The sequence below is a fragment of the Idiotropiscis lumnitzeri genome, unplaced genomic scaffold (genome assembly GCF_059441095.1).
Source record: "Idiotropiscis lumnitzeri isolate Australia: NSW breed Sydney's pygmy pipehorse unplaced genomic scaffold, RoL_Ilum_1.0 HiC_scaffold_25, whole genome shotgun sequence".
Classification (NCBI taxonomy): Eukaryota; Metazoa; Chordata; class Actinopteri; order Syngnathiformes; family Syngnathidae; genus Idiotropiscis; species Idiotropiscis lumnitzeri.
In genome coordinates, this window is record NW_028283563.1 from 12501 (window position 1) to 30929 (window position 18429).

The window sequence follows — 18429 nt, forward strand, 5'->3', positions numbered from 1 at the left end:
AAAAACTGCTTGAATAGGTAAATTATATTAAATGTTGAATAATGTTAATACAAATTACTTGGGATGTAATGATTCATCGAAAATCGATTTAATATCGATATAAACTGCTTAAAATATCCATTGATATAAACATAAAATTATCGATTTGCACTCCATGTTAACCAGAGCATCTCTCTTATTTCTCGGATACGACCCAAAAACTGAATGTTTATTTAATATGATGTAAACCTCCCTTTCATAGCAGCACAGCGCTATCATGTCTGGAAGCTGGCTACAGTTAGCACACAGGCTCCTGTGTGCGTCTGATGGAACGTCACCTCGATGTCCTTTTGTGGCACACTAACATATTTTAGTGTCTACTGTGCTTTAGTCAGCAAACTCACATTTCAAAATGCAATTTTTGTATTCCCATGATTCACATTGAAACAGTAAGAGCACAACATTTCGGCCGCTTGTGCGATCTTGTGCTTTCGGTCACGACCCACAACTCGTGACCACAGGTGAGGTTGGAACGTAGATCGACCGGTAAATTGAGAGCTTCGCTTTTTGGCTCAGCTCCTTCGTCACTACGACCGACCAATACAGCGTCCACATCATAGCAAATGCTGCACCGATCCGCCTGTCAATCTCACACTCCATCCTCCCCCCACTCGTGAACAAGATCCCACGATACTTAAACTCCTACACTTGGGGCAGGATCTCTTCCCCGACCTGGAGAGGGCACTCCACCCTTTTCCGACAGAGAACCATGGTCTCAGATTTGGAGGTGCTGATCTTCATTCCAACCGCTTCACACTTGGCTGTGAACCGCTCCAGTGAGAGTTGGAGATAACGGCTTGAATAAAAGAATAGTACCACATCATCTGCAAAAAGCAGAGATGCAAAACTGAGCCCACCAAACTGGTAGCACTATTAATATCATTGCCTTGGATGTGCCTAGAAATTCTGTCCATAAAAGTTATGAACAGAATCTGTGACAAAGGACAGCCTTGGCGGAGTCTAACCCTCACTGGAAACGAATCTGACTTACTGCCGGCAATGCGGACTAAACTCTGACATTGGTGGTACAGGGACCGAACTGCCTGTATCAGGGGGTCGGTTCCTGTACTGCCGAAGCACGCTCCACAGAACTCCCAGAGGGACACGGTTGAACGCCTTCTCCAAGTCCACAAAACACATGTAAACTGGTTGGGCGAACTCCCACGGCCTGGAGAAAACCGCACTGCTCCTCCTGGATCTGAGATTCAACCTCCCGACGGACCCTCCTCTCCAGTACCCCTGAGTAGACCGTACTTATTCCTCTATAATTGGAACACAACCTCCAGTCCTCCTTCTATAGAAGGGAGACTACCACCCAGGTCTGCCAATCAAGGGGCACTGTCCCAGAAATCCACGCAATGTTGTAGAGGCGTGTCAACCATGACAGCCCCACAACATCCAAAGCCTTTAGGAACTCCGGGCGGCTCTCATCCACCCCCGGGCCTTGTCACAAAGGAACTTGTTCACCACCTCGGTTACTTCAACCCCGGAGAAAAGTTGAGTCCAACTCGGAGTCCTCACACCCCGCTTCCTCAATGTGAAGCGCGTCAGTGAAATTGAGGTCTTTGCAGTATTCTTCCCGTCGACTCATAACATCCCGAGTCGAGGTCAGCAACACCCCATCTCCACTATAAACAGTGTTAATGGTGCAATCCTTCCCTTTCCTGAAACGCCGGATAATGGGCCAGATTTTACTCAAAGCTGTCTGGAAGTTGTTTTCTTTGGCCTCACCAAACACCTCCCACACCCGAGTTTTTGCTTCTGTAACCATCGAAGCCGTATTCCACTTGGCCAGTCGGTACCTGTCAGCTGCCTCCAGAGTCCCACAGGCCAGAAAGGCCCGATAGGACTCCTTATTCAGCCTGACAGCATCCATTACCGCCGGTGTCCACCAGTGGGTTCGGGGGTTGCCGCCATAACAGGCACCAAGCACCTTACATCCACCGCTTCGATCGGCTGCCTCAACAATGGAGGTATGAAACATGGTCCACTCAGACTCAATGTCTCCAGTCCCCCCGGTACATGGGCAAGGTTCTGCTGGAGGTGGGAGTTAAAACTCTTTCTGATTCTGCTAAATGTTCCCAGCAGACCCTCACATTATTATTGTTATTTTTATCATTGTTAGGGCCCGAGCAGCGACCGCTGCGAGGTCCCTATTGTTTTTGTTGAAATTATCATTATTAAGGCCCGAGCAGCGACCGCTGCGAGGTCCCTATTGTTTTTGTAGAAATTATTATTATCATTATTTTTTTTTCTATTTTCTGATCGTTTGATCGCATCTTTGACACTCTAAACATGCTCGAAAACTCACCAAACTTGGCAGTCTCATCGGGCATGGCGAAAGATTTTATATTTTGGCGTCGTCGCAAACGACGCAAACAAAATGGCTCTCTAGCGCCAACTAGAATGGGGAACAATCAAAGGAAATCCTGGCCCGTTTGACCTAGGCCTCCAAAAATTGCCGGGAACGTGTAGTACCCCGTGATGTACATATAATTCCTTTGACGACAAAAGTCTAATATGAACAGGAAGTGAGTTATGAATTTTTGAAAGTCCAAATTTCACCCATTTTTGCACGTTTACAGGGGTCATTCTTTTGCACCCTGATCCTAGAGGGTTCATCCGATTGCCTTAAAATTCGGGCTGTACCATCTGAAGACCTGGGACAAAGATCTTTAGTTTCCAAAATACTATATGACGGGGCGGGGCTTCAAAGTTTTCGTTGAATATTTCCTTCGCCGCAATGGACAAAATGCCTCATAACTCCCGTGCACAAGCTGTTAAAAATCCAAAACATCACAGGTACATAAAGAGTCAGTAGCCGAAGACATCTATATGTTTATATTCAGTTATACACCTTGCGCCACCTAGTGGTGACAAAAAATAAAATTGTTTACAATTTCACGTACTGCACGGAGCCCTTTAAACAAATCCGACTTAAAATTGGTCAGAACAGACTCAAGACATTGATCTTACCCCATACCAAATTTTGTGACTTTTCGTCAAAGCTTTTACGGGGTCGCAAAGTCTGATTATTCACCGTGGAAACAAAAGCTCCGGCAACATGACTCAGATGATCCTATCTTCTTGAAATTTTTCACATTTGAGGATATTCCAGCCGTTGAGACTCTACCAACTTATTTTTGATCGTAATGGTAGCGCCACCAACTGGTAAAAGCAAATACTAATTATTTTTGTTGATGTTTTTCTCCGAGCAGGCTAACAAGGTCGCCCTCATATTTGCTCGGATGAGTGTTTAGGCCTTCAGGATGTCACAATATGAAATTCATCATTTTTTGTGAAAAGTTGCGGGCGTGGTATCGCACTGTTCGGCAATAAAACAACGCTGATTTTGAGGTTCTAAATATGAACGACAACTCGTGAAACTTTACACACACATCAGGCCTAGCAAAATCATCAACATTTCATACATTAGTTGTGCAGCTTTTTTAAAATGGCTCGCCATGGCCCTCTAGAAATGTTAAAAAAAATCAGCCCTAGTTGAGTGTTTCACCTAGCTTTTTGTAAATTTTATGGAGTATGTATAAGGCAAAGACCTACAAAAAAGTCTCTTGGAGCCATGCGCTAGGTTTTACAGGAAGTCGGCCATTTTGAATTTACTTAAAGGGGGGCGGGTCCCCACAATGGACTAAATGCTTAATAACTCCCCTGCTCATGCTCTAAAGAAAATCCCAAACTTATCCTGTACATAAAAAGTCCCGGCCTGAAGACATCTATATGTTATTATACTTTTATTATTTATTACTTTTTATATAGCTGCTCGCAGCTCTAGTTATTATTATTAAGGCCCAAGCAGCGACCACCGCAAAGTCCCTATTGTTTCTATACAAATTATTATTATTATTAGCGCCTGAGCAGCGACTGCTGCGAGGTCCCTATTGTTTCTGTAGAAATTATATTATTATTCAATTTATTTTTTCGATTTTCGGATCATTCGATCGCATTTTTGACCCCCTAAACATGCACGAAAACTCACCAAATGCCGAAAATTTTTATATATTAACGTAAACGACGCAAACAAAATGACTGTCGAGCACCAACTAGAATAGGAAACATCATAGGAAATCCTGGCTTGTTCGACCTAGGCCTCAGAAAATTGCCAGGCAAGTGTCGTACCCCGTGATGTACATATAATTTCTTTGACAACAATCGTCTATAATGAACAGGAAGTGAATTATAAATTTTTGTAAGTCCAACTTTCGCCCATTTTTGCACATTTACAGGGGTCATTCTTTTGCACCATGATGCTACAGGGTTCATCCGATTGCCTTAACATTCAGGCTGTACCATCTTAAGACCTGGGACAAACAGTGTGACAAAGATTTTTTGTTTCCGATATACTCTATGACGGGGGCGGAGCTTCAGAGATTTCGTTGAATATTTCCTTCCCCGCAATGGACAAAATGCTTCATAACTCCCGTGCACATGCTGCTAAAAATCCAAAACATCACATGTACATAAACTGTAGGTAGCCAAAGACATCTATTGATAGGGTCGCTGTCCGGCCGAGGCCGGAAGCGAAGAGTGAACTCCACAAACGCTGACCACAAGAAGAGTTTCAGACCAGGTGTTTATTGGTGCCGACAGAGAACAATCAATCCATATCCTCACTAGGATATGGACTAGTGACAAACATAGATTTAGGAGTATATATACAATTACAAGCGTCGCGAGCGACGAGAACAGAAAACGCTGGTGGACCGGGTCGCACCAGGAACCAAAAATGAGATTTAACTTAAAGCGCTTGCATAGCAAGGATAAACTACAAAACGATAATGGTCTTACCACAGAAGGGAAAGATGAATCCAAATAACGAAAACGAGAACCAAGGGCGAGCCGAAAAGTAGCTGAATCAAGAAACACTATGAACGAGAAAATCAAGACACGGAACAACATGGAGCAAACGTGAGCATAAACTATGAGCGTGAGCATTGCGGGATAATTATCCGACGCCGAGCGATCCTCGGCGACGGCTTATGTAGTCACGGTAATCAGCAGGTGATGAGCGTCAGCTGCGCGACTGGGCACGTCTGCCCGGTGACGTGCGACGGGGAGCGCGCGGAGGGAACGCCCACTGCTGGACAGAGAAACAGACGGATCATGACACCTATATGTTTATATTCAGTTATACACCTTGCGCCACCTAATGGCGACTAAAAATACTTATTACATTTTAACGTACTGCACGGTGCCCTTTTACCGAATCTGACTGGGAATTGGTTGGAAAAGACTCAAGACATTGATCTTGCTCTATCCCAAATTTTGTGACTTTTCGTTGAAAGGCGTGGCTATTTTGGTGCCGCAAAGTCTGATTATTCACCGTGGAAACAAAAGCTCCGGCAACATGACTCAGATGATCCTATCTTCTTGAAGTTTTTCACATATGAGGATAGTCCAGCCCTGAAGACATCTACCAACTTACTTTTCATCGTAATGGTAGCGCCACCAACTGGTTAAAGCCAAGTTATTTTTGTTGATGTTTTTCTCCCAGCAGGTACACAAGGTCTCCCTCATATTTGCTCGGATGAGTGTTTAGGCCTTGAGGATGTCACAATACGAAATTTGTGATTTTTCGTGAAAAGCTGTGGGCGGGTCTTTGCACCGTTCGCCAATAAAACAACGCTCTTTTTGAGGTTTTGAATATGAATGAATACTCGTGAAATTTTGCACACACATTAGGCCTGGCAAAATCATCAATATTTTATAAGTTTGTTGTGCAATCTTATTAAAATGGCTTGTTATCGCCCCCTAGAAATCAACTCTTTCATTCGCCAAGACGTACAAGTACGTCTTCGAAAAGCCCCCTACCCAAGACGTATTAGTACATCCTGGTGTCTTTTTTACGTCACAGCCAGTAGAAGGGTCTGACGCAACTTCTGAGTTAGAATCAGCCTTGTCTGCATTGTAAATCATGTATAAATTGACCAGGAGGTGGCAGTGGTCTAAGAGATCCGCCAGAATCACGCTGCAGAAGAAGATTGTGGTTGGGTCGGGGAGCAGTGTTCGGGGAGCGCTAGAGAAGAGTGTGTAAACTGGAGCGCATTAGACGTCGCAGTAGCAATAGAAAATAAAAGCAATTTTCCCTCGAGGAATGCTTTTGTGGTAAAAAAAAATAATAATAGCTTCCAAAAAGCATGACAAAGGGGATGAAGTTGCTTTTGATGAGAGGATGACGCTTCTTCCTCGTAAAAGCAAGCAGCCATCAACCGAGGCTCCGCTTGCCTCACGCGGCCCATACGGCGCACACGTAGCTTTGCTGGAGTTTTCCCGCAGCGAAGTCAACGAATAGACTGATATGGACCCCGATTTGTCAGAAGAAGATCTGATGTGAGATAAGGCAGCAGAGAGAGAAAGAGATGTGGTTATAAAAGCAACAGTAAATGTGTGGTAATTGTACTTATTTCTATAAATTACTTAGAACTTAGCAGCCAAAGAGCTCAATTGTTGATGCAATGCAAGCTTGAATAAAAGTATTCATACTGCAGCAATAAGATATCTCATATTTGCAACTGTTCATATTTCTGTAATTTACACGGCGTGCATCTCAAAGTGATGGGGATGCCACCTAAAATACGTCACTTTCACTGCGAGGACTGGACCACTGAACAGCGGGCTTCCTTCTGCTGTTTATTACCAATGATCTGCTGCAGCACATCATGGATGGCACAGACCACTTTGCAGACAATTATTTTGAGACAAAACCCAACGGTCTCTCGACACACAAAAAAGTGTAATTTTTATGGGGGCGACAGGTGTGGGTGTACACCCGCTCACACCCCCCCGCCCCCACACACACACACGCACGCACACGCAAACTGTGTTAGTAAACTGTTATTTTGTGATCAAAAACACTTTTTGTCATGCTGTTTTTCTCATTTTATAGAAGGAAAGCATTATTTAGATGTTTGAGCTGTCACAAAAGAAAAAGGAGAGGTGTGAAACTCAAGGTTTTCCTTGAAATGTTTGTTTCACAAAAAGCTCTTTTTCTCTGTTTTTTTTTATCTGGAATGGGAATTTTGACCAAATGTAGCTATTTTCTAACGCTGTCAGCGAGAAAATGGAAATAAATAGAAATATACTCTTTTTTTCTGATGAAAGACAAGAGTAATTTTTCTTTTGGTATGTGCCATGTTTGTATAGCATTACAACAAAATATTCTGCCGGCCTTGCAAAATCGGTCAAAATCCAGAAAAAACACTGGGATTGAGGGGAGTTGCTCCAGTGAAAATGGTTAGGATTAAATGAGTTAAAAAAAAAAAAAAAAGTCTCGTATCTGTGTTTCACCAAACTATTGGAAAATTTGATGAAATATGTAGAAAGCCAAGAACTAATAAAAAGTCTATTGGAGCCATATGCTAAATTGAACAGGAGTTGGTCATTTTGAATGGCTTTGACAACAAAAGCTGCTCTAACTTTCACTCCACAAAAATTCCTCTTCAAGATTCTGCACGTTATTTCTCGTAAATATTTCACATTTCCAATGTGCCGGTACCCCAACGTTGCCAGGGTTGCGAGCACCCTTTATAGCTGCTCGCAGCGCTAGTTATTATTTTTCTATTTTCCGATCGTTCGATCGCATTTTTGACCCCATAAACATGCCCGAAAACTCACCAAACGTTGCAGTCTCATCGGGCATGCCGAAAAATTGTATATTTTAACGTCGTCGTAAACGACGCAAACAAAATGGCTCTCTAGCGCCAACTAGAGTGGGAAACAACAATAGTCTAAAATGGACAGAAAGTGAGTTGTGAATTTTTGAATGTCCAACTTTCGCCCATTTTTGCACAGTTACAGGAGTCATTCTTTTGCACCCTGATCCTAGATAGTTCATCCAATTGCCTAAACATTCCGGCTGTACCATCTTAAGACCTGGGAAAAACATAGAGTCAGGACCCTAAGACATCTATATGTTTATATTCTGTCATACACATTGCGCCACCTAGTGGCGACTAAAAGTATATTTTTTCACATTTTTAACGAACTACACGGAGCCCTTTTACAAATCCAACTGAAAAATTGTCAGAACAGCCTCAAGACGTTGAGCTTACTCTATGCCAAATTTTGTGACTTTTCGTCAAAGGGCGTGGCTATTACGATTCCGCAATTATTCACCGTGGCAACAAAAGCTCCTGCAACATGACTCAGATGATCCTATCTCAGTGGTGGGCAAACTACGGCCCGTGGGCCACATGCAGCCAACATTTTAATCTGGCCCGTCGAACTTGAAAAAAATCATATGAATAAACCTTGTTCATGTTTTATTTTCAAAATACTGTGGTGTGTCAAAGACATATAATTTGTTGTAAGGCTTTTGTTCACTTTCATTTAAAATTAAATGTATTTTTTTTTCTCAGAAGAGGTGAGGTTACCAAAACACTCCATCCATCTGCTCCTGGTCCGGCCCCTCTGTCAAATTTTAAAACCCATTGTGACCCGCCAATCAAAAAGTTTGCCCACCCCTGTCCTATCTTCTCAAAATTTTTCACATTTGAGGATTTTCCAGTCCTGAAGACATCTACCAACTTATTTTTGATTGTAGTGGTAGCGCCACCAACTGGTAAAAGCAAATACTAATTATCTTTGTTGGTGTTTTTCTTCGAGCAGGTTAATAGGCAGGCCCTCATACTTGCTCGGATAAATGTTTTGGCCTTTCGGATGTCACGGTACGAAATTCGTCATTTTTCGTGAAAAGCTGTGGGCGTGGATTCGCCCAGTTCGCCAATAAAACAACGCTGATTTTGAGGTTCTCAATATGAACGAAAACTCGTGAAACTTTGTACATACATCAGGCCTGGCAAAATCATCAATATTTTATTAGTTTGTCGTGCAGTTTTTTAAAAATGGCTCGCTATGGCCCTCTAGAAATTTTCAAAAAAGCAGCCCCAGTTACATGTTTCACCTAGCTTTTTGAAAATTTGATGGAGTATGTATAAGGCCAAGATCTACAAAAAAGTCTCCTGGAGCCATGGGCTAAATTGCACAAGAAGTCGGCCATTTTTAATTTACTCCAAAGAGGGCGGGTCACCACAATGGACTAAATGCTTCATAACTCTTCTGCACATGCTCCAAAAAATCCAAAACTTCACCTGTACCTAAAACGTCCCTACATAATATTATTCTGTTATACACACAGCGCCACCTAGCGGGAAAAAAAAAAATCTTTTTTTTTCTTTTTACATTTTAACAGCCCTTTTAACGAATCAGACTAAAAATTGGTCAGAACAGTCGAGACGATGATCTTACTCTATGCCAAATTTTCTGACTTTTCGGCAAAGGGCGTGGCGATTATGTTGCCGAAAAGTCTGATTGTTCTCTGTGTCATCAAAAGCTCCTGCAACATGACTCAGATGTTCCTATCTTCTCGAAGTTTTTCACATTTGAGGATAGTCCAGGCCAGAAGACATCTACCAACTTATTTTTCATCGTAGTGGTTGCGCCACCAACCGGTTAAAGCAAATACAAGTTATTTTCGTTGATGTTTTCTCTGAGTAGGTAAACAAGGTCGCCCTCATATTTGCTCGGATGAGTGTTTAGGCCTTCAGGATGTTACAATACGAAATTCGTCATTTTTCGTGAAAAACTGTGGGCGTAGCTACGTACAGTCTTCCCTCAGAATAAACGTTTTGTTCGTCAGCTAACGGGCGTTTAACAACGCTATCCTTGAGAGAGTTGCTGGTGTGCGTAGCTCCTCTGATCAGCGAGCTCTGGGAAGCTCTCGCAGACGTTTTTGATCGACACCGCGTCGGAGGACACGCGGATAACAGCGCAGCCGAAGCTCCTCTGGGCAGCCGATGATTGGTACCAAGTAGGGCTCTCGAATGGGCCACCACGGAGTACATCCATGCGTGCAGGCTCGAGCAGGGGACGAAGCGTGCGTTAGTTCCATTTTTAGCTTCGTCATCAGGCCACCGCGTTTGACGCGGCGGCGTTTCTTCCGTGGAGGGAAAGCGTAGATGCGGAAGATTTCCGCCGGGATGTTGTTGGGCAACGTCTTACCACAACTATGTTCGAACGCAGCTGAATCACCAACTTCGCACCTTCGGTCCTGCAGAGACTGGCGGTAATACACCAGCCGCGAGACCGTGGGCAACGGACAAATCCCCAGAGATAAAAAGAAAGTCTGATAGCTCAAGAGGGTCGCTGAGAACACCAGCACATTGTACACCATCTTGATCAGGATGTCACAATACGAAATTTGTCATTTTTCATGAAAAGCTGTGGGTGCAGCTTCGCACAGTTTGCTAATGAAACAACGCTGATTTTGAGGTTCTAATTATGAACAAACACCCATGAAACTTTGCACACACATTGGGCCTGGCAATATCATCAATATTTTATTAGTTTGTCGTGCAGGTTTTTAATAACAGCTCGCTATCGCCCCCCTGACAACTTTCAAAAAAGCTGTCCCGGATGTTTGTTTCACCTAGCTTTTTGACAATTTGATGGACTATGTACAAGGCCATGACCTACAAAAAGACACTTGGAGCCATTTGCTAAATTGCACCATTTTGAATTTACTTAAAACACTGACGTGGCTTTGGCAACAAAAGCTGCTCTAACTTTAACTAAACAAAAATTCCTCACGTTATTTTTTGTAAATATTTCACATTTCCAACGTTTCAGTACCCCAACGTTGCCAGGGCTGCGAGGGTCCTTTTAGAGCTGCTCGCAGCTGTAGTTTTTATTATTATTGTTTTGGGTTAGTGTAGTGTACAGCCGATGCAACTATAAAGACATTATGTCCACAAAAAATAGATTTTTTTTAAATTTAGGTCATCCTTAACCTGAGGTGGCCCATGACCTGCATCACGGGAAGATGTTGTCAGTTGCTTTTAGCTAGCAATCAAAACAGTTGACATAGCTATTTTTGTTTCATTTCAATCGTTTGTTTAATCTACAATGCACTGATGGCATTGGCAGAGATAGGGAATCTCAGAGGGGGCAGGGGGTCCTCAGACTATGTTTGCCTTGGGCAATAAATGGTTATCAAGAACACCCAGGCTCAGCCAGACCCTTCTCAATTACTACATCCTGGACTGAGCCATCAATGTGTGCTTATTCGCGACTCTAGCATTGAACTCATGTGACTTGCACGAGTTGTCCATTGACACTTGAGACATACTTCAAAGTAATGCGCTTCAGTTGTGCAGTGGTTTTCCTCACTCAAGCATCGGGTCACTTTTCTGCAATTGATTATGAGGGAATTGGTGAGGTGACGAGTGCACAGCGTGAAAGTGAACATTTGCAACAATTGTTGTGTTGTTAACACATCGCAATTATCTGCCAATTGTTTTTGCTAGTTTGCATCCTCTTTGAGCAATCAGACCAATGTTTTTATTTTCAATATCCGGAACAATACAGACGTAACAAGTTAGCGTCTAGCTGTACTTGTCACAATGGTAATAAGCAAGCTACGACAGTAACCATAATTAACAGGGACTAAGCCCAAGGCAAGGTAAAATGAACATTAGTCGGTGTGTTCAGTGGAACGCATTGTTCGTGCGTGACAATAATTGCACAAAATGGTGCACCTTTCAGTCTGAAATGCTCCCAGAATTTCACTATTTTGTCTTTTTTTTAACGCTATTTCCTTGTGCCAAATTCACTTTGTTAGAATAATATTTAGAGGTTATTATACATTTGCCATGACGCAGCTTTATTGCAATGCATGGTGCGCATGACATGTTGCAAATTAGTGGAGTGGACTATGCTTGAGTGTTTACAGTTTGAGTGGATATACAGGAGGACACCTTTACTGCAGGGAGGTGTCTGCAATTGGCAGGGCGGCGGCACTTCTTCAGAAGTGAGGATGAAGTAAACATCGTGATGAGGCCTGATAGAAGAAGTTGGCATCAAAGTCTGAAGTAATCAACATCGTGCTGGGTCCTGATAGAAGATGTTGACGTCAAAGTCAGCTGTGACCCACGACGGCACGCTCATGATAAACCGGACTAAACCAGCTTTTGAGAAGACGAACTGTACCACCCTTGAGTGTAATCTGATTTCTCGAAGTGTAATCTGATTCCTCGATGTTATAAAAGGGAATATGTGAAAAACATCGAGGAACAGAAGGGAGATGAAGTTGCCAAATAAACTTTATTAACCTCTCTGTATCCACTTGAGCTGAGTGCCTCTCTTCTTTCAGCTATGAACCCTATATGTCAAATTGGCGAACCTGACACACTTATCAGCTTTTTTGTATGAAGGAATATGAAAACACAAAATGCCAATACAGTAGTTTGAATTTGGTTTTTCAATGCTCTGTTTATACATATGCTGTGCACTGAGAGGGTGCGAGGAATGCGCACACAAGCTAGGAGGGAACATCATTCCCAACCTTTGGTGACAACAACTTCCCGATCGTGGTTTGTTTGTGTTCTCTAGGAATTTGTCGGCCGTCCAGGACAGAGAAATCTGCTGCTACTCCATTTCCTGCAAGGAAAAGGACAATATCGGTAACACGCACAAATTTCTCTTTGCTTGCACGACCAAAACACACATGATTGACCACATATGGCAATGTCACCAAACACAGCATCTACAATGACACTTTGCCTGAACATGTTGCAGCGCTTGAAGATTTCCTGTTCCCCCTTGACTTGCCATTTCCTTTGTTCAGACATCACACTTCAGTGGCTGATTCAGCATTCCAAGACGAAGAGGAGTTCCTGAGAGTAGACAACCCCAAACCTCCCCAACCAGCCTGGACGCTCCCATTTAACCTAGCTCCTTCCCCCTCAGCCTTCCATCTTAATGTTTGTTTCCATGCATAAACTACACTACCCATGAACCACCTGCATCTTACAAAAGCCAGACATTACGCAGGAAACATTACAAATAAACCCTGCTCACTGCTGGTCATCTAATTAATCGGAATTAATTAAAACTTATTTATTAACAAACTAAAGAAGCGTTTTAAACTTTGCTGTCAAGTGACATCATCAGTCTGTCTGCCATTTTGAATCATCCTTCGAGAACCACACGCAAAACCTCCTGGCCTCATGTTTTCCTTGTCATCTGGTCATCTTTATTCCTTCACCTTTCTCTTGTCCCAATTTTCTGTTTGACGTTTCCTTACTTTCAAAAAATGTATTGCACTCTTGATTTTGTTTTTGTAAGAACACAACGTTGAAAATCTTTTGATGTGTAACAGCTATTTATTTGAGTTTTGTATTTTTATTGTCTTGGCCACCAGAATCATGTTATGCAGGTAATGCTATTTATATCAGTAATAGAACACTTTATCAATTGTTTAATCAGACCCATTGATCTATTTTGGAATATTTCAGGCATTTTAAATGTGATCCGTTAATTTCTTCTCCAAAAGTGAGGATTGTAAAAGTCGGGTTCAGGTTGAATTAATGAATTAGGAGGAAATAAGATGTCATGTTGTGCTCAGGAGACGTGATGTCATGTTTGTTTTCCCAAAAAAGGGTGGAACGGAGGAAATGAAGTGTATCGTTGGTAACTTTTTTATTGGTTAAAAAAGAAATTTAAGTTGATGGCGCCTCTCAGGAGGATAACATCAATCTTGTATGTAGACTTTTATTGAGGTGAAAATGCCTTTATGACATCAGACAACTGAAATGAGATATTAAAAAAGTACAACATGAAAGCTTGTTTTTGCTGAAGGCTACTTTTTAGTATTTCTCCGAATGCGTGTCGTTAAAGCCAATACTAGTACAAATTACTGCGGTGGCTGGGAAAACAAATCAAATCAAATTAAAATTAAACACTTTTACATTGCATGGATCTAATTTACATAAGACAGAAAACAAATGAGAAAATGCCAAAATAAATACCGTATTTTCGCGACCATAAGGCGCACTTTAAAGTCCCAAATCTTCCCCAAAACAAACGACGCGCCTTGTAATGCGACACGCCTATTATATAGACTGAGCAACTTGCTCGACCATCGGGCCTGATCCCCTTGGGGTATTTCTGAGTGGATGATAGCACACCCTGCTGGTCAAAGTCTGATACAACCATGCTTCGAATTGACTGCGACAAATACATTATGTGAATACGTTTTTTTGGTGATGGTGCAGGAGAAAACTGGACAAAAGGGCAGCTGTCCACGATGTTGTAGTCCGTCTTATCATTCACGTTATTGCAAGCAAGAAACATCACAGGTTTAGACAACAGGCAGATTTCTTTTCAAGTCAAGTCAATTTTATTTGTATAGCCCTTAATCACAGACAGTCTCAAAGGGCTTTACATAGCCACAATCGACATCCCCGATCTTAACCCCCAGGAGGGCAAGGAAAAACCTCATTAGGGGAAAAGTGAGAAACCTTGAGAAGGGACCACAGATGGGGGAATCCCCCTTCCAGGATGACCAGGCTGCAATGGATGCCAACTGGGCAACATTTGACACATACAATGATGCTATGCAATAATAGATGAGATAATATAAGAGTCAATTGAATGAAGTGCTGCAGGAAGATGACTTCAGTGGAGTGGGTCCTCATCCAGGGCCGTAATATCCATGGCAGCATATCCGAAGATGAGCCTTCGATCTTGTACCAGTCAGTTGGTGTAAAATTCAGGGGTGTCAAGATCCAGTCCTGGAGGGCCGCTTTCCTGCATGCTTTCAATCTCTCCCGGCTGCAACCCACCTGATTCAAATGATCAGTTTTGACTGTCAAACTCCAGTCCTCGAGGGCCGGTGTCCTGCATGTTTTCCATCTCTCCCAGCTGCAACCCACCTGATTCAAATGAGCAGGATACTTATCAGGCTTCTTCAGAGCTTGCTGATGAGCTGATCATTTGAATCAGGTGGGTTGCAGCCGGGAGAGATTGAAAGCATGCAGGAAAGCGGCCCTCCAGGACTGGATCTTGACACCCCTGGTGTAGAGTGTTTATTGCGATTGGGCCATTCTTTGTCACGGTCTTCTCTCTGACAAATTGGCATATTTAGCAGCCAAAATATAATGAGCCGTTGCTGTGATAGTAGTTGCAGCCCAAGGTTATTTTAGTAAACGAAAATGAACTCAAAACTTGAATAGAAAAAAATAAAATTCGATAATGAAAAAAATACAGTGAACCCTCGGTTATCGCGGTTAATGGGGACCGAGACCACCCGCGAAAACTGAAAATCCGCGAAGTAGCGGCGCACCTTCAAAAATGCTTAAAAAAATATACAATATATATAATAAATATATATATATATATATATATATATATATGTATATATATATGTATATATATGTATATATATATATATATGTATATATGTACGCCGTCCGGTGTGCCCTGTGAAATGAAAGGTGGCATTCTTCATTTATTTTTTTTATTCATTTATTCATTCATAACTGACAGCCTCGCGCTCCGCTCGTGCTCGGGCGGAAGAGGTGCTCCTCTTCGGCTTAATTGTCATGCACGCTGGACCTGCTCCCCCGAAGCGTGTCTCCGTTCGGTTGAACTCGGTTTCATTTCGCCCCGCCCGTGCCCGGGGAAGGTGCTCCTATTCGGCTTAACTGTGACACACGCCCGCCCTCCTCCCCCGGAGCTTCCATTCGGTTAAACTTAAGGGCCGCTTGGCACCGCCCGTGCCCGGGGAAGGTGCTTCTCTTCGGCTTAACTGTGACGCGAGCATGCCCTCCTCCTCCGGAGCTTCCATTCGGTTAAACTTAGGGGCCGCTTGACACCGCCCGTGCCCGGGGAAGGTGCTCCTCTTCGGCTTAACTGCCACGCACGCCGGCCGGCCTCCTCCGGAGCTCTCGTACGCTCCCGAACAGAGCGAAATGTCGCCCCGCTAGTGCCCGGGCGGAAGTTGTTCCTCTTCGGCTTAACTGCCACGCACGCTGGCCGGAGCTCTGGTACGGTCCGAACCGCGCGAAACGTCGCCCCAAATCGTGCCCGGGGGAACGTGCTCTTCTTCGTCCACTCTCCTCTTCGCCCACGCTCTTCTTCGGCGCATGCCGGCCGTCTAACAGCTCCAGCGCCCCGTCGTGCCGCTCGGCGAAACTACAATGCCCCCGAATATTTTTTAGACCCGCGAAGCACTGAACCCGCGAAAGGTGAACCGCGAAGTAGCGAGGGTTCACTGTAAAATGAAAATGCTCTTTCAAAAATTAAAACTATCTAAAACTAGTGATGGCAAAATGAAGCCCCATAAAGCAGCCAAGCCCTGCAGGGAAATACTTCACACACGAATGGGCTTCGAGATGCTTCATTTTTCTTGACTACGCCATCCCGTGGACAGAAAAATGTATAACATGCTTGGTGCATGCAATAAAATGGTGAGCTGTAAATCATGCTCTGCCCACCAAACTATGTATTTGAAGAGTGATTTTAATTGTTCTGTTTTACTTTGTCTTCTCACTTCTCCAATATTCAGACAGCTCCGCCGAGACCAACGTTTCACCCCCACACTGATATAAAATGGACCCAACCGTTTGGGTCTCTTTCCAAATTTGGTACCAAAGCCTCCCCCACAGTTCGGCAGCTATCTTGAATTGGCCCGTTCCCAGAGAGTTTTACTTCATTCAGTGTCATTCAGTATTATTCAAAATCTTTCAGTGTCATTCCAAATCATTCAATGTCATTCACGATCTTTCCACATCCTTCCACCTTCCATCGTTCAGTGTCATTCCACATTCTCTTTGATATATAACATAACATAACAATAACATAATCCTGGGTCAGCAGACACCTAATTAATGTGTTAATACATGATACATTTTTATATAAGCAACACTTATGATTGTAACGTATTTTTAATTCTTTCTAGGCGGGAACTGTCCGAACAAAAAATTCATGCAATTTGTAATTAGACACTTTGTCATACAAAAAGTCACTCAGGGCAAGAGAAAAAAAATTGTCACTTGCCCAAGTTGGGCAAGTAATTTGGCCACTCGGGCAAGGCAAATTTTAGTGGCACTTGCCCTATGGGGAAGCAGTTTTTAAAGTTAACTTCGAACCCTGTGATGGTGTCTTGTGACCAGTCTTTATCAGCTGATGTTCCATGAAGGCGTGCCTTACCTGTCACAAGAATGAAGGCAAGTCACGCCCCCCGCTGTCCGTTCACTCCGCCAAGATGCTGCTCCAGGTGGTAGAGAGGATGAAGGCTCCCTTGTCTCTGTTCATGGTTTTTATGCCTCGCTTGCAGATCTCAATTGCTTCTTTGATCCAGCGCTGTAGTTTGTTCTCTCCGGTGCGGATGACCCTGCCCTTATCCCAGTCCATGATGTGGTTTTCCCTTTTGCAGTGGTCAGTGATTGCTGATTTGTAATGTTCATGTTGTGCTTGTTCTTTTACTGCTCTGATTTTTTAATTTTTTTGACAGGTAAGTCACACCCTCATGGAACATCAGCTGATAAAGACGGGTCTCAAGACACCATCATGCGACACTCTGAAGAAGGCGAAAGACTCGCCGAAACATGTCAGGTAAAAAATTAACCTAAAACATAATTGTCTGCTTTTAATGAATCAGTCAAATATCAATAATAAGAAGACAAAATGAACCTAATACAAATAAATGAATGCTTAATAACTCCCCTGGACATGCTCCTAAAAATCCAAACCTTCACCTGTAAATAAAACGTCCCGACCTGAAGACATCTTAATGTTATTATTTTGTTATACACACAGCGCCGCCAAGTGGAATCAAAAATTTGTTTTTATTTTAATTTTCACGTACTGCACGGTGCCCTTTTGACGAATCCGACTGAAAATTAGTCAGAAAAGACTCACTTACTCTCTGCCGAATTTTGTGACGTTTTGGCAAAAGGCGTGGCTATTACGGTGCTGAAAAGTCCGATTGTACTCTGTGGCAACAAAAGCTCCGGCAACATTACTCAGATGATACTATCTTCTCGAAGTTGTACACATTTGAGGATACTTCAGCCCTGAAGACATCCACCAACTTATTTTTCATCGTAGTAGTAGCGCCACCAACTGGTAAAAGCTAATACAAGTTATTTTTTTGGATGTTTTTCTCCGTGCAACTCAACAAGGTCGCCCTCATATATGCTCGGATGACTGTTTCGGCCATGAGGATGTCACAATACGAAATTCATCCTTTTTCGTGAAAAGTTGTGGGAGTGGCATTGCACTGTTCGGCAATAAAACAACGCTGATTATGAGGTTCTAAATATGAACGACAACTCGTGAAACTTTACACACACATCAGGCAGAGCAAATTTATCAATATTTTATACGTTAGTTGTGCAGCTTTTTTTAAATGGCTCGCCATGGCCCTCGAGAAATGTTCAAAAAAGCAGCCCTGGTTGAGTGTTTCACCTCGCTTTTTGTAAATTTTATGGAGTACAGTGAACCCTCGGTTATCGCGGTTAATGGGGACCGAGACCACCCGCGAAAACTGAAAATCCGCGAAGTAGCGGCGCACCTTCAAAAATGCTTAAA

At 43.0% G+C, this 18429-nt stretch overlaps 1 long non-coding RNA gene across 1 annotated transcript in view; it reads left to right on the forward strand.

The window, feature by feature from the left end:
• LOC148316010 (uncharacterized) overlaps positions 1-13675 on the forward strand; it is a 14923-nt gene extending 1248 nt beyond the window's left edge. Inside the window, exons 2-3 of the long non-coding RNA XR_015840424.1 lie at positions 12445-12515; positions 12680-13675. This is a non-coding gene — a long non-coding RNA (uncharacterized LOC148316010). The remainder of the gene's footprint in view (positions 1-12444; positions 12516-12679) is intronic.
• The last annotated feature ends 4754 nt before the right edge of the window (positions 13676-18429 follow it).